Here is a 20941-nt window from a genome sequence, read left to right on the forward strand (position 1 = left end):
TGGCACTTGCCTGTAATCCCAACACTCAGGAAGCTAAGGCAGGAGAATTATCACAAGTTCAAGGCTAGCCTGGACTACATGGTGATCCTGTCCAAAAAAAAAACTTCTGTAGCAGACATCCTCATTCCCATTTTACAGATAAGGAAACTGAGGCACAGCAGCTAAATGGTGGGCCCAGCATTCCAGTGCAGGCCTTTTGATTCCAACTCAGACTTTAGACTCAGAGTAATGTTTTAATGTTTTTCTTTTCTATTTCCTTTCTGCTTTCTTCTTGCTTGATTTCCATTTTGCTTCCTTTCTCTCTTTTGTTTCTTTCTCTCTCTCTCTCTCTTTTTTTCTCCCCCCCCCTTCCTTCCTTCCTGTCTGTTGCAGCTGAAGGACAACTGCAATATCCTGAGCATCTTCCAGTACTCTCTCTCTCTTTTTTTCTTCCCCCCCCCTCCCTTCCTTCCTTCCTGTCTGTTGCAGCTGAAGGACAACTGCAATATCCTGAGCATCTTCCAGTCCTATCGCAGACACATCAGGCTGGACAAAGCCCCAGGCCAGCTCTGTTGCTCAGGCATCAACTTCCTCCACCCTGCTCACCGTGCCAGGGGATACTCAGTGATCCGCCTGTCAGAAATGACAGATTTGGGAGTGGATTCCTCCACACTTATCTGAGCAGAAGAGAGGCTTGATCAGAGGCCGATCCTCCGTGGTAGCTTCTGACCGTTCTTCAACACCTGGCCGAGTGTGTTGACACAAGCGGGTCTGTTGCTTGCCGGCTTCCTCGGCCCAGTCTGGACCGATGGCTGCTGGACGAGGGATGGTGCTGACTCCATGCAGTCTGCAGATGGGCCCCACCGAAGGGAAACAATCCAGCAGGGAAACAATCCAGCAGCGGACAAGAACTGTTTCTCCTGGAGCTATTGTTGGGGCCCGGCTTTGTGGTCTGGAGATGATTCTAGCCAAAGTTTATGGCTCTGTAGAGGAATTTAGGCAGGGAGTGAGATAGATGATCGATTAGATAGGAGCCTTTTGATTTGGAGTGGGTGAGGAGCAGTGGTAATGGAGTTGGGGAAGGAGGTGCAGATGGGGCTTCTTTGTGGGGTTTGGCTTGTTTTGTTTTCTTCTGTGGTGAGGATCTAGCCTGCGGCACCCTGATGACCGCGGCTTTGAAGACTGGATGGCAGAGATAGGATGGTGACAGCGCGGGGGAGAGTGCAGGAGGTGGGGGTAAAGGGATGGCGGGTCTTCAGAGAGCTGGGAACCAGCCCGATGACCCAGAGCAGGAGGGGGACCGTGACTGGCTCAGGTGGCTGTCCACTCCAGCACCCAAAGGTGTCTGCCTGTCCAGGGTGCTTACGAAGGCTGCCCACAGCCCAGCTGGCAGGTCTTCCTGGCTGTGATTTACAAGCCTGTTCCCCTAAGAGGCCTCCCTGCATACCACCAGCAGATGCATACTGATATAGGGGGCCCTGTCTGGCCACCTCTAAGCTCCACCCCAAAGAGAGGCCAGGCATCTGGCTTAATCCTATGCAGAGAAAAGAGGGATCATGATCCCCATTTCCAGATGAGGCAGTGGAGGCCTTGGGACGGAGCCTTTGAGCCTCTGTGTGTGTGTGCGTGTGTGTGCGCGGGGGTTGGGTATGCGTGCATATGGCTTATGGGGACAGGAGCAGACAGATCTGCAGGACTTCTGGGCCTGTCCTTCCCTTGGTGGGCAGGGACAGCTCAGAGCCTCTGTCTCCTCTTCTGTAAGAAGGGAGGCTCCTTAGATGTAGAAGCAGAGAGTAGAGGAAGCATGATACCAAGTATGGGAAGGGTGGCTCAGGGGTCGGAATCAGGAATGGGTTCCTTAGCACAGTAGGGTGTGCATGGCTAACAGCAGTTGAATATTTCAGAATAGTAGAGACTCTGGATTTCGAATGTTCCTATCCCAAAGAAATGATAACTGCCCGAGGTACACCAATTTCCCAGATATGACACTGTATACAGTGCCATACTCCTGCTCCTAAACACGTACAATTACTATGTGTCAATTAAAGAGAAGAGAAAAAGGTAGCTTAAACGGGAGTGCTTGAGTGTTGCTCCTAGGATTCGGGAAGGATTAGATGACATGGCTGTAAGTAATGCATCCCATCAACAGTAGTTTTTGAGATGGTTTCTGGCTGCATATTTCAGACTGGCCTTGAATTCACTGTGTAGCCTAGGCTGGCCTTGAACTCATGGCGATCCTCCTGCCCCAGCCTCCTAAATCCTGGGAGCATAGGCGACATCAGTAGGGTTTTTTATTTTGTTATGTTGTGTTTGAGACAGATTCTTGCTGTGTAGCTCAGGCCAGCTTCAAAATCATCATTCTCCTGCCTGCGCCTCCTGAGGGCTAACCATCAACTTTCGTTCTCCCTCATTAGTTATAGGTGGAAGCCTTCTACATACTTCTGTGTGAGTGTGCTCTGTGTGTGAGGATGCACAAGCTGCCAGTCGAGTGTGTGCTCTGCAAATCCCAGCCAGATGGGCTGGGAAACCAGGAGACACTCCAGGTTGATTGGCACCTGGCGGGGCAGGAGATAGAGGGGAGGTGCTCTGGGTCAGAACCTGGCCCAGCACCGTCCATGTTCACTCTCTGGTGTCTGACGTCACACGGGCGAGCCTCCTCCATGCACACGTGTGCCCTCCCACCATCTGTGGCCCTTTGCTTCGCACCCAACATGATGCTGTCACACTGACTTACCGTCTGTCTCCTCCCTTGGCTAGAATCTGCTCCTCAGGGATCAGAGAGTGTTTTTTCCCTTTACTTCATCACCATGTTGTTGGCCTCTGAACACAGAAGTGTGAAGTTCATCTATCCATTTGTTCACAAGGCACCGCTGCCTGCGCCTCTCTACTCCAGACTCTGGTCCCCAAGGACTGTCAGACCTGGCCCAGTCCCCTAGAGCAGGTGGCTCTGAGTCCTTTCTTCTGGGGTCCAGCAGCTGCCTGGAGGTGGAGAGGTCTCCTGAGGTGGGTACTGCTGGCCCTGGGAAGGGGGAGCTGGGTCTGGGGATGAGGGGGAAGGATGATGTACTTACCAATGTGGGATGAGCACAGTGGACCAAGGATGAGGGCCAGAGGGCCGAGCTCCAGCCCTGCCTATGACCAGAGTGGGGCATCATGAAGAGTTTTGGTGAGAGACTTGGTTTTGGTACATTTTAGGTACACAGTAGAGAGACTCGGTTTTGTCATCTGTGAAATGGGGGTGATGAGACAGTCACCTGGTATAGGGGTCTGGTGTGGGGTGTTGGGGTGCCATATATGAAGCCATCTATCAGAAAGTCCTCAAGCTGTTGGGGTCCCTGATGTATGCCGTCCTATCCTCCCATACCCCTTGTCTCCCTGGCCACTGTGTCTGGGAAGCAAGGTCTGAGCTGAGCCCCTGCCCCGGCCTGCACCCTGACCCCCATGTGGCTGGTGGCAGCGGAGGTCATCCAGTTTCCGTGCCTCCATTGACTAGTGCCCTTTGGGGTCTGGGCGCTGTGGGTCTCCTGGGTGGGGCCTAGGCTGCTACCTGGCTAGGGGCTTGAAACAGGAGGGAACTTGGCAGATCAGATTTTGCAAGCCAGAAATAGTTTACAGCCAGGCTGAGGCAGGGACGAAGAAGGGCATGGCCCCAGGAATGTGGGAGGAACAACTTGTCTCCCACCCTCCCCGAGAAGCCTGCCTCAGAGCTGCCAGCACCACCAGGCAGTGGAGGGGGAAATGGTTGGAGAACCGAGCCCTCCTGGGGCTGGGGTGCAGGATGGGGGGCCTGGTCTTCCTCTGAGGAGATCCCCTGACTTAGACCTGTCTGCCCACTCCATTGCTGGTGGCACCAGGGACACGCATTCTTCACTGTTTGTTTAAGAGGACAGGGTCATTTCAGGGCTTTCAGGTCTGTCCTGTCACTGCTGGGGCTCACCACTGGCTTGGGAATTCCTTGCGGGTACAAATTTCCCATCCAATGGAAGCTTCTGTTGCCTCCTCTGGTTGCCTGGGGCAGCTGCTGACCTGGAGTGATGGGGACGGTCTCTGCCCCATCCGGCAGATCCTGATGGAATCTCTTTCAATCTGGCTGGGAAATGGGGTGAACTTTACCTGCCCATCCTGCTCATGGGGACAGCTGGGACCTTTACGTGTGGGCTATCCATCTGCTCAGGGCTGTGCCTGCTGGCCCCCTATTAGGGTGTGCTCCCCTCTGCTCGTAGCTTGGAGTATACCCTAGGGAGAAGTAGGTGTCAGGGGGTTGGGGATAGACAGGCCACAGCGTGTCAGGCCTCTGTCCACTAATGATACCTGCACATTCCTGCCATCGGGGCCATTCATCTTCTCTTTCAAGTTGGTCGGGGAGCCAGAATGGGGGCCGCACAAGGTCCAGGGCAAGGGCAGCCAGGCAGGCATGGAAAGGACTGGAAGGCTGGTGCCTGGTCACCAGGTCCCGGTAGCTTCAGTTCCCACTGAGGCCCCGGCTCTGATGTGGAAGACACAAATTACCAAAGTTCTAGCTGGTCTCACTCCATCCCTCTTTGCAGGGATGACTCTGGACTCCAGGGGCAGGACCTCTGTTTCTAATACCCCCATGCACTCCTAGGCCAGCCCCATGGGTCAGTGTGTGGTCTGTGGCTGTGGACAATCTATGCAGATCTGGGTCAGTGCTTGGAAAGGATTAGGAGAGCTGAGATCAGGATTTAGGGACAGGCTCTGAATCGGGCTGTTTTCTGGGCTAGGAGGATTAAATTTTGGCTAGGTAAGATTAAAGGGAAGTCTGCCCCGGACCAGGGAAGAATCTATACCCAGAAGTAGGGAATCAGTCTGTATTTGGGCAGAATCGATCTGTACCTAGGACCAATGATCAAACTATGTACCCTGGACTAGGGATCAGTCTATACTTAGAATTAGGAGTCAGTCTATATTCAGGATCAAGGCTCATGATTAGTCCATGATTGAGCTGTACTGAGGGCTAGATGTGCATTTTGCACAGGAACTAAACCTACAGCTTGGCCCCAGAAGGTAACCCCAGCCCACCTGTGCATAAGGCAGAGAATGTAATTAGCAGTTTGGAGGGGAAAGAGTTTGCTGATCCTCTGATCACCACATGTTGAGTACCCACCTGCAGGGTTGTGAGGGGGCACCTCATCCTTCACATACTTAGCTTCAGCTTCAGGGTCTACCAGGAGCACCAGCATAAACCCCTTGGAGATGGAACCTGGTACCCAAGAAAGGGCTGGCTAGGGGCTCAGAGGTGGCGTTGCCTCGGCCCAGAACAGGCAGCAACTCCATAAACGGTGCTGCTGTTTACACTGCGCCTCTTGAAACTCATTCACCAACAGCTCATTCTGCAAACATTTCCTGAATACCTGCCATGCTTGAGGTCCGAGCTTCTCAAACTCAAGTGCACAGAGGAATCACCAGGAAGCTGAGATGAAGGCTGGCTGTGGGGCCTCATGCCCAGGGACTCTGGAGCAGAAAGGTGCTGGGGGGCTGCCTGGGAAATGCACTCTCAGCAGCATGCTCTGGCCATTCTGCTGCAGTGTCTTTGGGACCCTACTTTGAGGATCTGTCCTCACTCATCAGGTACAAAAAGGGTTCCAGAATGCATCCACTGTGGGGCTTGATGAGTTCAGCCAGCCAGGTGGCCCCGCAGGCTCCTGGATCAGTGTGTGCAGAGGATTTTCAGAGAAGCCCCAAGGAGACTTGAGGAAAGCACAGAGTGCTGCTGGTTAGTTTGGGCCAAAGCTTTGCTTGTCTTGTTGCAAGAATTAATGGAACTTCCCTGTCTAACCTTACCAGAGCCTTTTCACGTGACTGGCGAGGCAGAATTCAGACAAGCACGCAGAGATTAGTGCTGAGGACAGAGGTGCAAAGCAGAACATAATTAATGCATTAAGTGAGGCAAAAGGAAAGAATGCATCTCAAAATGCTGGGTCCACACAAGGGGAAGGAAGGGTTGATGCTGGGAGTCTCCAAGTCCTCAGCCCTCTCAGCTTCGTGTGCTGTCTCCTGCTCTCCCCCGCAGTCTCCAACAGCCACCGTGCAACTATTGGATGTGTATTTTGTGTTCTAAATATTCCAACAACAATTGCACTTTGCAGACTGCAGGTTTCTCTCCCCCAGCCTGCTGCATCCCCTTTGGGGAGAAATCCTGATGCTGCCTGGCTGGTCCATCTTCAGGACTTCACGGAAGGGGGAGCTGTAAAGGATGACTCCTCTTTTGGGCTTGTTCCTAGAAGGTTCCGCAAGCTTTTATCCGCATTTCTTCCCCTCCCTCTCCAATCTTGAGGTGCAGTGCTCCCCAGGGTGAGGACTGGGCTGGGCCCCGGTGTCAGGAGCTTCTGGAAGACCCAGGCTTCCACTGGTCCTGCAATGCCAGACCCTCCTGCATGGAGAGGTGGAGGTGACTGTGCACTCTCCCACCTGGGCTGTGGGCCACTTGGTCTGGGCCCCTAGTTTTGACAGGAAATCTGCGCCAGTTCACTTCTCCCTGTTGGCTTCTGGCTTGTGTTTCCAGAGAGGTCTGGGATTCTCTGGCTTCTCTGGCCCTGCGGTCTTTCCCTGTTTCCTTGGACACACCCATCCCTGCAGGGGCTTCTCTCCTGAGTGCTCTTCACTCTGTATTCCTTCCTTCCTTCCTTCCTTCATTCTTCATTCAAAAGACACTCACTGAGCGGCCGTCAGGCTCCCTGAACAGCACGAGGGACTAGAATGGCGTTTGTGGGGTGGCTGGTGCCGGGGGGTGGGGAGCATGGCATAGGTATGCCAAGGGCTTGGAAGTGGGTGCAGGAGGGGCGTCCAGCTCAGTCCTGGGTGTCGCAGAGGTAGCCAAGTCTTCATGGGAGAGGTGTTATCTTATCCGAATCTTAAGGAAGTGAGAAGGAAGAAGTGGGTTGAGGGAGTCTAGGCCAAGAGAATGGCAAGAAAAGGCACAGTGAGGGCTGGTTCAGAAGCCACCTGTGGGGGACTAGACCTCAAGGGTCAGGGCAGGGTGAGACGGGATGCCAAGGAGCTGGGGTACTGGGGATCCACAGGGGGTTTCAGTTGGAAGGGAATAACTTGGTCAGATCTCCATCCAGGAACATCAGAGCCCGATGTCCTCTCTGGTGGGTACAGGTTTAGGACACCTTTCTCAGCAGAGGGCTCTGGGAAGGCAGCCTACGTGCCGTGAGAACTGGGAGCATTACGAGCCACTCAGGGAAGTTTCAGGAAGGTAGAAGGCTTGTGAGTCAGATAGACAGACCTGGGTTTGCTTCCTGTGGTCTGAGTTTGGCCCGGGCCCTGCACCTGCCCAGGTCGCTCTGCCTTGTCTGGAGAATGGGCCCCCTCTCATCCTGGTGGCCAGGTGGTATTGAGAGAGCGGGACAGCCTGTGTTGCAGCCCAGGGCAGGGCAGGGGCTGGAGCTCATTCCAGGGACTCAAGTAGGGACCAGAGCCTGATCTCTTTGCCTCAGGGTCTGGCTGCCCAGGCAGCTGCCTGTGAGGTCAGAAAACAGAGCCTGGGGAGACATCCCCATGTAAACAGTTAGCTCTGCGCTTTTCCTCCTGCCCCCGTGCCTCAGCTTCGTGTACCCTGTGGCCCACCAGCCCTCTGGCCCGCAGCAGTGGTAAAGAAGAGGGGCCTGTCAGCTTCCTGCAGAACTTGCTTATACAAGGCCATCTGGGTCCAAACAACCATAAACTACCACCTCCTCCTGGCAATTCCCAGCATTCTGACCAGCAGGTGACTGGACACCCACTGCTGGGGACAACCAAGGCAGGGCTGAGCCAGGCCTGCTGACCTAACCTCATACCTGGGCCTGGTGGATAAAGTCCACGGGAAGGGTCCGGGTCCTGGGTTCTAGTCTTAGTTACCCCACCAACTACTGTGTGAACCGGGCCCAGTGCTTCCCCTCTTTGGGCCCAGGGTGGCCTCTGTGCTGGTGCTCTAGGTCTGAGTTGCCCTTACTTAGAGGCCCTGGAGAGGCCGGTGCTCATTCATCCACCAAGCTGGGTTAGGATGGAGCCTGGTATCCTTAGCTCCCAGGCAGGGTCCTCCTGGGTCTGATCCCAAACTCAGGAAGGGCCAGTGGCATCATTTGTGGGACCTGTAGCAAAGCACAATACCAGGCCATGTGTTCAAAGGTCGTTAAGTATTCAAGATGGCGACACTGCAGGTTTAAACCCAGGGTGGGGGCTCTGGGTGTGAGCCTTGAGTGACACCAGGCCTCACATGCATGTCCGCTGGGCTGGCCCTGTACCTAGGGGCAGAGGGAGAATGGAGAACCCCCAGCCCAATTGCCCCTGGGAGGGTGTGGTCAGAGAACTTGAGACTCATCGCTGCAAGGGCCTTGGAGACAGCAAAGCCTCAGTGTCACCAAGAAGAGCAAAAGCCACAGTATGGAGACATTCCCTACAGAGGGACACTGGTACAAGGCCAGGCCTAGGAAGGAAGAGGGAGGACAGATTCTGGGGTGCCACCTCATCCTCCGGTGAGGGTTCTTTGACATCCCTTGGAAAGTTCTTGGGGAGCCAGGGAGTGGCAGGAGGTGCTTGGCCAGCAGTAGGGGCTGTGTGGGGTGACAGGCAGGAGGGAGACGCCCTAGCCCCTACCACCTTATGCAAGAGTGAAAACAAAGAAACCTCCCTGGGAGGTATTATGGGATTAAGTGTCGGGTCCAGGACAAACTCCCAAGTCCCTTGGGACCTGAACTAACTGAAAGGGGGGAATTAAAGCTCCTGGCTTCTCACAGAGGCTTCTGCCCCTGTGGTCCCTGCCTGGCCTCCTCCTCTGGAAGCTAAGCTCTTGCCTGGGGAACATCCCTCCACTCAGGGGCAACCGCAGCCTTCCTGTGGCAGGAGCCACCTGACCCCTGACCCCTGACCTCTGAGGGCACGGGCTCTGAACGGGCTGGGTGGCCCAATTTGGAGCCAGAGCGGAGGAGTCTGGCCTCTCACCTCCAGCTGTGAGTGTGAGAGGGAAATCCCTGCTCCTCTCTGTACCTCCTCTTCTTACAAAGACAGTGGGAATTTGGGGACCCTTGGGCTTGTTCTACCAGGCATGAAGGAAGCTTTCACGTGGCCACCCACACGATGACTGAGGGACAACTGTGCTCCTCTTACAGCTGGAACTCTGGGGTCTCCGGCTGGGCTGTATCACTGCTTATCAAAATGAGAAGGAGATACAGATTCTGGGATCTGATCCTAGGGCCTCCCACCGCCCACTTCCCAGGGCACCCCTGGTATTTCCAGCCCAGGCCTTTGCTTCTGCGCCTACCTCTCTCTCTGGAGCCTCTGTCCTGGCTCCTCTCCCTTTCTTAAGACCCGGCCCTGGCAGAGCCTCTCAGCCACCTTCTCTCAGTATAGCTATTGTTTAATGGGATCCGAAGCTCCCAGTCTCCCCCTGCAGGATGCAGCTCCCTGACAGCTGACCTCAACTCTCAGCACCTGGTGCCAAGCAGGGCCCTGGCCTTTCCTGGAGCAGGGTCTGCCTGGAAGTGACCGGACAGCTCTAGAGTCACGGTGTTCAGGGGACATGAGGATGCCACAGAGACGCAATCCCTAAAGTGTGTGGGCAGAGGGCCGGTTAGGAGAGATTTCTTTTTTCTTTTTTCTTTTTTTTTTTTGGTACCTGGGATCGAACTCGGGTCCTTGAGCTTGCGAGGCAGGCCACTGAACCGCTGAGCTAAATCCCTGGCCCCAAGGAGAGATTTCTTACAGGGTGGTGTGAAAGCATAAAACTGGGAGATCTGGAGGCAAAGAAGGGGAGACCAGAGGAGAGGGAGAGTGTGAGGAGCCATCTGGACAGAGGGGACAAAGGGTGTGGGGCTCAGAGACTCAGGCCTGGGAGCAGTAGGGTGGATTTCAGCAGTCGGCTGGCCAGGGAAGGGATTTCAGGCCTTAGCCAGAGCAGAGCAAAACTGTTAGAGGGGTTTAAGCACGGGGCAGCAGGTGATGAGATTTGCATTTCTAAAAGATCACTTTCACTGCTGCAGGAGAGTGGATTAAGATGGACAGGAGGCCCTGCTGTGGTGAGAGGAGACAGAGAAGAGAAGGGACAGATTGAGAGGTTAGTCCTGGAGCTGGCAGACTTGGAGATGGAGCGGGATTGCGGGGGGGGGGGCAGCGAGGAGGAGCCTCGTCTCCAGCTTGCTGGAGCGGTGGGTTCAGGAGACCTCATGTGTGCTTGTGTGTGTTGGGCAGTCAGGAGCCAGCCTCTCCTCCTTTAGGGCAGCCTTGTCCTGGGCCCAGGGACTGGGATGTGGGGCAAGGCGGCAGCTGCTCAGCTGTGTGCATGCAGTGGGCCTGTCCCTGTGGGCGGAGGACAGCCATGCCACCTGCACACATAGCGACGCACCAGGGTGACACAGAGCGTGACACCTGCTTCCACATGGACCCAGGTCTACTGACGGTGACAATAACCCCTCTGTTGGGTGCTCGACCTGTGCTAGGCATTGGCTTCAACGCTTCACCCGAGTAGCTGTCCAGCCTCCACGACAACCACAGGTGGCATACAAGTTATTATTTCTGCCTTAGAGGTGAGGTGGGCAGGGCCCAGAGAGGTCACAGCTCTTGCCCAAAGTTGTGTGCACAGCAGAGAAGTGGCCAAAGTGGGTCTGAACCTGTGATGTGTGGCTTGGTGACCCCACCATTGAGGGTATTTAGTTCTGGTGCACAGCTGTGACATGTCACACAGGCCCACAGAGACGACCCGATGCCAACAAAGCATGCCAGTGCGCACACGTGTGCATTACGTGTGTGCGCCATACACATCACATGTAGCACAATATGTTCACGGAGGCCCCTCCATGTGATGCACTGTGCATACTTTGATATAAATACACACCCATTCGTGACTAAGGTACAAATTGCCACAGAAATAGTTAAGGGTGCACACTCATGTTCACGTAATGCAGTATGCACACTTGGCTCACAAGGGCACACACATGTGCACACATGCTCATGCAGTAAGCATGTGTGCAATAACACATGCACCCGGCAGGACACACTCATGTGCACAGATACATCACATAAATACACACAGACCACATAAGGATGCAGGATACAGATGACACACACACTTGTACACGGGCGCACACACGGAGCGCTCTCAGGCCTGCTTGTGTACAGTGTGAGAATGTGCACATGCAGCTCACATGTATAAGTGCACTTCCTCTTCTCTAGTACTCACACACAGACAACGTGCAGGCTGTGTACTTGCACACACACGCACACAAACCCAAGCTCTCACCTTTTCTTCCGCAGTGCAATTTATGGCCATCCAGGCTCATGTCCGGCTCTCCCATTAACATTAATGAGCTGGTGTTACCGGGGCGTCCATTGAGAAACCTTTGTCCTGCAGGGGTGGGAAGGGGGTGGCAGTGAGGCGGAGAGGACAAGGAGGCCACGGTCACAGAGGAGCAGCTAATTATCCGGCTGGCCAAGGTTTGATTGTTTTTCCCATGGCTTGTCCCACTGTCCCCAACCCGAGACTGGGCTCTGGCCCTGGCTCTGGCCACGCCAAGAGGGGGTTGGGGACGGCACAAGAGTGGGGCAGAGGGTGGTGACTGCCCTGAAATCAGTCTTCCCTCTCCCAGCCTCTTCTCTGGAGCTGTCTGAGTCGCTTCCTGAAATGGCTGAGAATTCCTCAATGTTTGTGTCTCTGCCGCCCTTTCCTCCCTGAAATTCTTGGCATGGACCTTGTAACAGAATCAAATTCAACATCTAAATTTCAGGAGCTTTTATGTGCTGACCCAAGGGCCATAAAAGTAGCCCCGTGCACATGTTACTGCCTCAAAGTCGAGTGCAGAGTCCATCTGCCCTGCCTTCCTTCTCAGCCCGGCTCCTGGCCACGGCTTACTGACCACACGGCACAGTTCTGTGTGCTTCTCGTCCCCTGCCCTGCCCGGGCAATGGATGTAGCTTTTCTAAGTGGAAGTGGGTGTGGGGTCCCATAAACTCAGTCACAGAAATGCCTCCCACGTCTTTGAGCATCACAAGAACCGTGGGAAATGACAGAAAGTGCAGACCGCCTTTCCTGCCTTCTCCTGGGGAAGGGAGTTGCTCAAAGACTCCACTTGTCCGAACTCGCAGCAATCCCTTGGGCGGGGGGCAGGCAGGGGGCAGGCCCAGCCATTCCCATCAGCTTGGTGTGGGTGCCAAGGCTGACAGAGAGCAAGGTGCCTGCTGTGGTCATGTGACCACGGAGAGCCAGGGCCCAGAGGCGATGTTTCCCAGCTGCTGCTCAGTTAATCACGATGCGTCCTTCATTCATATGGGCCTTCTGCCCACCACATAAAACAAATTCGAACTACGCACTTCTGGGAACATGTGGTTCATCTCCTGAGATGCCTACAGCACTCCTAGGGTGAAGGCAGAGGACACAGTGCCCAGTCCTGGGCCATCTTGTCCCCCAGGGCATTTCTTAGATAGGACCAGGTGCCTGCTTGAGAGGCTGGGTCAAAGCTCAGACCTGGACACTGCTACCAGGCTGGTCTTCCTTTGGGTTAGTTAGCCGAACAGGGGAAACTGAGTCCTGGAAGTCACTGAGGCAACAGGAGTCATCCAACACCCGTTACTACCTCGCTAAGCTAGATGGGGTGGGGTCCAAGTGGACTTAGCTCCTGGAGAGTTAGGATCTGGCAGGAGGAAGCAGTTGGGATGTGTTGTCACAGAGCCACAGCTGAGGGGACCATTCTGACTGTGGCCTCGGGGGACAGTCCCTTCAGTGTCTCTGTGCCTCGGTGTTCTCCTCCCTCGGGTGTAAGGCCCGTCCCTTCCTGCAGGGCTGTCCTAACAGGAGACACACAAAGGGCCCACAGTGCCCTCGCAGACAGGACACACTCACTGCCCATGCCTGCAGCCCCAAATGCACTGCTGGGCTCAGTGAGGCGCCATCCATAGCTCAGGCTTCCTCCACACCAGAGATGGGCACCCACGGACTCACCCTCCCCACCTTCAATGCGGCTTCCTAGTTGCAGCTTTTCCTGGGAGAGATGCACTGCACTCAGCCAGAGCTCCTAAAAGCTGGAGAAATCAAGGCACTTCCTCTCTGTGCTAGAGGGGCGGATGCTGGAGAGGTTAATCAGTAGGGTCCCCTGGTGTGTCCTTTAACAGAGAGACACCCAGCAGAGCAGCAGGGCCTCTGGGATGTCCTGGGAGGGGACATTCATACTCCTTTCTGCTCTGCAGCTCAGCCGGCCAGTGAGGGTAGTGGCAAGAAGACTCTGTTGCTAGAAATGACCCCAAGACACAGCAGATGCCGCAGGATGAGACCCAGATGTGGCGAGGACTCTGATCTTGTCACTGCTGGGTTACTGTCCCCCATGGTGCCCTGAGTCTGCTCCCTGGGCTTCGGTCTCCTCCTGAATGTGGCTGAATGACCCTCTGCCTGCCCACACCGCGACACCCAACATCTCGTGGGTCGCGGCTGAGAAACACTTCAGTGCCCGCAGTGCCAGCAGCTGAAGCTGGGTCCTTCATGACGATGGGATGGGCATGGACTATGGGTGCCCACCAGGCCAGGTGCTTTCCTGGTGGGTAGAAGAGCTGCAGATGCCAAGCGACCTGGTTTCACTGCCTGCCCAGGAGCTCAGCTAGGACAAGGGCACCTCCGGACTCTGCAGGGGCAGCAGATTCCACTGGTAAGTACCAGGGTGAAGCATGCTTGCCCGCTCGGGGTGCAGATGCTGTGGGCAGCCTGCTCAGTAGGTCCCCAGCTCAGTTCCCTTGGGAAAGTGGCAATAGGAATCCCAGGGTCCCGGGCTCATGGGGGTGGGGGTGCCTAGAGACCCCAGGGGTAGAAAGGGCAGCCAGGAATTTGAGAACAAACAGAGGCGGGAATTCAGAGCTGTGCAGGGGCTGTGGGAGGGGCTGCAGTGAGGAGTCCAGGCTGCGACCCTGTCTCAGCTGCGCCCCGACACAGGGAGGGTAGCAGGGTTGGGGGGGGAGCGCCAGGCACAGGGGTTTTTCCCTCGAACCCCGCCAGGCTCCTGGGCTTTGTCAAGTCCCCCACTGGCCTGTGATCCTTGGGGAGAGCTGGCCTCAGCCTGCTGTGGGCCCAGTGCCCTTTACATAAAGCTAAGCAGCTCTTACCCCCAAAGCACTGAGTGTTGAGAGACTGCGGGGGGGCTCCAGGTCGCCTGGCCCTGTCGTCCTGTCCTCTGAGCGTGAGCCAGTCCCCTTCCTGCTCCCAGACTTTGGGCCTCCCAATTGGTAGGATGGAGACGGTGGCCCTCTGCCCACCCTTGCAAGGGGTGTGGCCTCTGCAGGTGAGGGGCGGGCACCTGGTGGGACACGAGGAGTGGGAGAGCACGGGGGGCACCTCCTCCGCCACCTGGCCGAATGAGCACATGATTTAGTGTGGCCAGGAAATCCTGTCCCACCTCCACTCCTCCGCTACTGCACGACAGGCTCATAATTCAGTTTTTAACGAGTCCAGGATTAGGCACAGCTGCAGGATGCAGAGGCTCTCCAGGGCACCTTTCACATCTGACCATGCTGCTGTCCAGCCTGGGGGTGGTAGTGTGACAGGGAGGGAGAAGCCCCAGAGCCTTCTGGAGCAGATCTTTGGGGCCCCATAGAGGAGTCACTGGACCCCTCGAGGGAGGGAGCCGTGGCCCCACCGTGCAGCTGGGCCCCAGATGACGGCAGGCAACTTCAGGAAGGGAGGCAACTCGGGAAGCCAGCATCTTGGTCTCACTTTTCACATACTGAATTTATTTGAAACAGAGCTTGCTTCTGAATTCCCAGAAGGGCTTCTCTAATGTGTAAGTGTTTCAGAACTCAAGGGCAGGGGTACTGGTATGGAGAGGGCTCCACTATGAGGAGGCTGGGGAGCTGTCTGCAAACCCGGGAAAGTATCCTACAGAGCAGGGATCGGGCTGTGCCCTTCTGGCGCCCACCGATGGGCAGGGTTAATACTAATGGGAAACAACTAAGGCACAGCTACGTCAAGTTGCACAGTTTTAGCAGGAAGGGGCTGTTCTGGGAAGGAAGGAAGGAAGGAAGGAAGGAAGGAAGGAAGGAAGGAAGGAAGGAAGGGAGGAAGGAAAGAAGGAAGGAAGGAAGGAAGGGAGCTCCCCAGAAGGGAAGGAGAGAAGAGCAGTAGGGATCACTGTGGCCAGGAGACTGCAGAGAGGGCTCAGTATCCTGAGTGGCTGTTGATATATGTGGTGTGGTCACAAATACGCTGAATGCTGCTGTCACAGGCCTTCTGACAGGGAGGAAGGGGTCTTCAATACAAGAAGCGATGCACGGAGCCTTAGTGAAAGTATGAAAACATTCAACTTGTTCAGTGCAGCCAGTCCATTGTGAGTGAGTCTGTGGGAGTGTTTGAAAGTATGCAGCAAATCGCAATCGTGCTCAATGCCTTAACACGAGAGTATGTCAATGTCGTTGGAACTGGGGGATCCTGTCACTTCAGACCCCATCTCCTGAACCGATGTCATCTCGAGGAATGACGCTCGGATCTATGGCTACGATCCGGAAACCGAGGTGCAGAGTTCTCAGCGGAAATCACCGATTCCTCTTTTCAGGGCATTGTGGACCTTTGCCCTAGGAATGATGGGAATTTTGCCCCAGGAATGATGGGAACTTTGCTCCAGGGCATGGTGGGAATTTTGTTCCTGGACAAAATTTGTCTTTGGGACCTGGTATTTGTCCTTGGGTAAGGTGGGGTGTTCACCCTACAGACTGGCCTGACTCCTTAGTACACAGCTGCACATTCTTCCCTGTGCCCCCAAGCCTCCCGGGACACCCGTGTTTCCTACTTCTTAGGCCCTTTCTTCAGCCTGTACTGAGGAGAGGGGCCCAGGGATCACCCTTATCTATCTGGCTCCCGTCACCACCTTCATCTCCAGCCTAACCTGTAGCCCTTAATCTCTTGGACCCCTCCCTCTGCTGGTTGCCACCTGGGCTCCCAACCAGACCTGCTCCCCTGAAGGCAGCCCAGCCACACTCCAGAGCCAGGTCTAGGCAGTGCTGCCTTCCACACCCTCCTCAAGCAGCTGCTTCTGCTGTGAGGCTCCTAGCGGGTCCCCTGCTTCTCATCCAGCCCCAGTCCTCCCGGTGGGCTGCCGGGGAGCTGTCTACAGTGCACCTGTGGCTCCAGCACACAGCAAGGCCCCTCTCTGCCTCCCCTCTTCCCAGGCTTGTGCCCCCGCTTCATAGCCCACACCCTGGCACACTGCGGGAGCGCCCCCTTCTGCCCAGAGAACCTTCTTCTGCTCTGCTCCCCATGAGGCACAACCTGCGCCACAGGGCAGTGTTTCCTCACACGCTTTCTCATCCTGAAACTGCCCAGTACCACCCAGGGCTCAAAGCAAAATCTTGTAGGTCAATATCCCCATGGCCTCTGAGGCTCTCTTAAGGGCGACGGAGGACAGCTGAGCACAGGGCTGTTTACAGGGGTATAAGGGATAGAGGGGACCAACGTGGATGGAGGGATGCACACAAGAACAATGGCAGCCTCCCGGGAGGCAGCTGGCACCGTCCCAGCAGGACAGGGCCCAGTGATCCTGAGCCCACGTGGCTGCAGCTCACTTTCACAGTGTTGTCCTGGGCTGGAAAGGCCCCTCCCCACTTCCTGTCTGGGGGGGCCTCCATCACCTGTCCTGTCTGTCTGAAGCCCCAGGCCTGTCTTCATCAGGTAATTAGCCGATGGCTTCGCCCTGGTCTCTTCCTCACCCTGAGGGTCCGCATGTAGCAAGTGCTCGTGGGACAGCTCCTGGGATGTGGTCCTTGGGCCAGGCCCCATGGAAGGGTATCTGTTGAGCCACTCTGTGGCCGCTAGAGTCCCCAGTTTGGGCAGCAATTTGCGCTGGGCCACAGTGACCCAGACAGGGAAACCGCTAGTCGGCCCAGCAGGGTGACCGGCCACAGGGCCAGCAGGGGTGTCCGCCCTGTCCCTCCCTCCTGAGGGACGTCCCGCTGGACTGGCTGGTGGCCCGTGGCTCTGAGAGGAACATGCTTTCTGCAGGCTTTGGCCAAGGAAGGACAGGCCAGCTGTCCTGCCAGCTCTGTGCAGGGAGAAGGGAGGCGACCCCAGCCGGCTAGAATCCTGGGGACGCCAGCCGTGGGCAGAGTGATCCCGGCCCTGGCCTTGGCCCCTCCGTCCTCAGTCATTTTCTTCTTGGCCCTTGGTGGGGAAGTCAGAGCTTCCCCTCCACAGCCAAAAGGGTGAGATGTCCGGGCTGGGTGCTCAGCCCCAGTTCAGCGACAGTGACGCTGAGTGGCCTCCTCTGAGAGGCGCCAAGCACAGGGAAGTGGCTGGGCTCACTGGCCTGGGGGTAAGTGCTGCAGCCAGGCTGGGGCCCAGGGAGGGACTGGAAGTGCCCCGCGTGGCATCCCCTTCCCTGTCATTGGCACTGTCACTCCCACCCAGGCTCAGTCCCCTGCAGATTGCCTCGCTGTCCCTCCTCCTCCTCCTGGGCCTCATTTGTTCCTTGTTCACTCATTTCTCGGTATGTTCATCCCTTCAGCAGACCCATCTAAGCCCCGGCAGGTGTCTGGCCTGTCCTTAGGCTCTGGGAGCACTGAAAGTGGTCGGTGAGGGTCCTTAACCTGTTGGGGAGCAGAAGTCCTCCTGATGAGTGATGAATAGTATCTACCCCGCTTATGTCACCAACCTGGGTTAAGAACTCCAAGATGCCGCCAGGCTTGTGGGGGGGACAAACCGGAAACTCACACAGAGTGACAGACGCTAAGTGCGTCTGGCTCTTATGTGGCCTCTTATTTGTTTACCTTTAAAAAGGGAGCTAATTGGCCAGGCACAGTGGACCACGCCTAGAGTCTTGTAATCCCAGCTACTTGGGAGGCCGAGGCAGAAGGATTGCTAGTTCGAGCCCAGTCTGGGCAATTTAGCAAGGTCTTGTGTTCGAATTAAATAAATAAGCAAACCAATAAACACAAAGGGCTGGGGTGTAGCTTAGTGAAAGAGCACTTGCCTAGCATGCTGACAGCCCTAGGTTCCATCCACAGTACTGTAAATAAAAATGAACGAATATAATGAATGAATATAATAAATTAGTAAAGATGAATGAGGGAGGGTAGGGGATAATTGTATCCCTTGCCAGTGTTGCAGCTGAAAATAAGTAAGATAAACTGTAGAAAGTGCCTAGCAGAGGCTGGTGTGTATCAGAGGCTCACTCACATGAATTCTCTTTCTTTTCCCTACTTGACACACTTGAGGGACACAGACTCCTTCACGTCATTACCTGAAGGGCTTGGAGGAGGGGATTGTGTTTGAGGGTTCTGAAGGATGAATACGAATTTCCAATAGTCTCTGACTTTTAAACACTCCAGGTCCATATTACAAGGAGACAGGTGTGGTGTTAGTAATCCTGCTCACCAATAATGTCACTACCCGTCCAAAGCCCTGTCCATGCCCCTGTGCCCCTCTAGGGATCTTGCTTTTATCATCTCAAAGGCCAGGGAGGGGTACTATTACTACTCCATTATGCAAGAGAGGAAACTGAGGCACACAGTGGTAAGGCGATGGCACAGAGCTGGTGGTAGTAAGCAAGGATCTAAGCCAGGTGGTCAGGCTCAAGTCCTTGCTTTAACCTCTGTCCTGTAATGTTGTCTTTTGAGATGCTCTGCTTCTTCCCTGAAGTCTGAAACCCTGGCTCCTGTTCAGCCCTATACAGACCACCTCCTGGGGGATGAAAGCTGCAGGAGGGAGGCAGATGCTGGAGAACGACGACATCTCCTGGAACTTCGCCTTCGGACACAGCACAGGGTAGGGAGGGAAGTCTGGGAGGTCCATCTCCGAGCAGCCGGGACAGCCAGGCTGGGTCTCTGCTCTGTGTCACCCCTAAAAGCAGCCAGGGGCTTCCCCACGAGGGCAAGCACAGGGGCTCAGCTGGTCCCACAGTGAGCTGGCCTCCCCTCCTCCGGCTGGGGACCAAGGCTGGTCTGTTCCATTCTCCCTGCGCATAGAGCAGTACTTAGGGTTGCCAGGGAGGAGGTTGGGCAGGTGGATAGGACAGGCAGCTGATGGACAGATGGGGGTCAGAACCCACCTAGAGGCCCCACACCTGGAGGAGGCAGAACCAAGGTGGGCAGCCCCGGCTGGGGACATCAGGTGCCTTAGAGCTCAGCTCGGAACCCATTCTACCCTGAGTCATTTGCTCAGTGACTGTTTATTAAGTATCTACTGTGTGCCAAACATCATTCCAGGCTCTGGCAACACAGTATTGAACAAGATGGACGGAAGAGCCCACCTCAGGGAGCTGCCGTCTTGGCAGGTGGAGATTATCCAAAGCCTGTGCAGGTGCAGAAATACACCCAAGAAACAAAGCCAGGTAGGGGACTTGGAGAGGAGCAGGACATAAAGGCTGTTTTATCCTCAATGAAAGGCCACTCTGAAGAGGTGACATTGAACAGAAGTGTGAGAGAAAAGGAAGCAGTCAGTGCAAAGGCCCTGAGGCAGGCATGTGCTTGCTGTGTGGAAGCAATAAGGACCAAGGCAGGATGGCGGGTCAGGATGCAGCAGGCAAGCAGGTCCATGGGTCACATTAAAACCAGAGCAAAGAGGAGAGAATGAGCTTGTTTACTACACCCTAACAGGCTCCCACTGGTCGATGTGGCGGGGGCAAGGCCAGGTGAAGCAGGGCCAGTGAGGAGGCCCCACTGCAACCCAGGCAAGGATGGTGGCAGCATGGACAGAACTGTAGCAGAAGCCATGGGAGGAGGTGTGGACAGAGCACATTCAGGTCCTGGTGCTACCCCTCTAGCTGTGTGACCCTGGGCAAGTTACCTAACATCTCTGAGCCTTTGTCATTGATCCCTATGAACTGATTCTGCTGGGAGTAAGGCAGAATAAACTAAGCCCAGGAAAACCGAGTTTCAAGTGGTCATGTGGCTGGGACAGAGGGTGCAGAGCTGTTTGAATACCTTGGCGCCTCGTGCCCTGCGCCCTGGGGCAGAGGTGCCCTTGGCTTCCTGTTTATTTGTTTGCCTTTTCCCTATGCATCATCAGCTGGGAAACCGGCCTGCAGGTCGCAGGGCCCAGCACCCCCATCCCCCCCCAGCACTGGGGACCACGTGGGACCGAGACATGGGGGAATGGGCCCGGGAGGGGACGCCCAGAGGGAAGCTGTTATGTCTGCAGCCCCCACCATCTGGGGCGAGCGCCGGCTCTGGGGGCAGCCGGGGACATTTGCCACTGCCTGGAAGCCTGGAGTGACCCCTGGGAGTGGCGCGTGGGGCAGGGAGGGCCCCTCCCATGGCGGGAGAGCCAGAGAGGAAGTGACTGTCCCAAGGTCACGCGGAGAGCGGCCCTGAAGCCCTGGGGTCCCCACTCCCTGTCAGTACTCTGAGGGCCTTGGCCAGGCACCTGTTGCCTGGTTACGGGGGAGGTGGGGTGGCGGGGTCCAGCTCAGGGCCACGGAGCCAGGGAGGACCGGTCCCTCTGGCACCATCACCCCCTCAGGGTCACCCCAGGGATCACTTTCACCACCTCTTAAACAGGATTGGGTTGCTCCGCCAACCTGGCAAGGTCACGGGGAGGACCATGAACAGGGAACTCAGCCGGCCGAGGTCACACGGGATGGGAAGTGGGCTAGGCTCTGGGTCCCCAGGTCCCCGGGTCCCGAGCTGGGCTGCCTGATGGGAAAGCAGGGCTCCTGCCCGTAGGGTTGGTCCCACCTCCCTCACCAAAGCTCTAGAGGCCTGGGGACCCAGCCTGCCCTGTACCTTGGAGCCTCCCCCTGAGACAGCCTCTGCCTGGGGTCTCCACCTGATCATCACAATCTGGAAGCCAGTGGGACCTGGCATGGCTGCCACCCTAGGGAGGGCGATGCCCCAGCCCCAGGCATGGCCACTGCCACTGGCAGCCCTGTGCTACCCCAAGTGCAGAGCTGTGGTCCCGATGCCACCCGGAAGGCCAGGTGTCTTTCCTGGGCAGGCTGCCCCCCTGGCCCCAAGGATGTCCTCAGGGTCTGGAGCTGGGGACCTGTGCCCATTGGGCCTGGCC

The sequence above is a fragment of the Fukomys damarensis genome, unplaced genomic scaffold (genome assembly GCF_012274545.1).
Source record: "Fukomys damarensis isolate Sample0158 unplaced genomic scaffold, DMR_v1.0_HiC HiC_scaffold_20, whole genome shotgun sequence".
In the NCBI taxonomy this organism is placed as follows: Eukaryota; Metazoa; Chordata; class Mammalia; order Rodentia; family Bathyergidae; genus Fukomys; species Fukomys damarensis.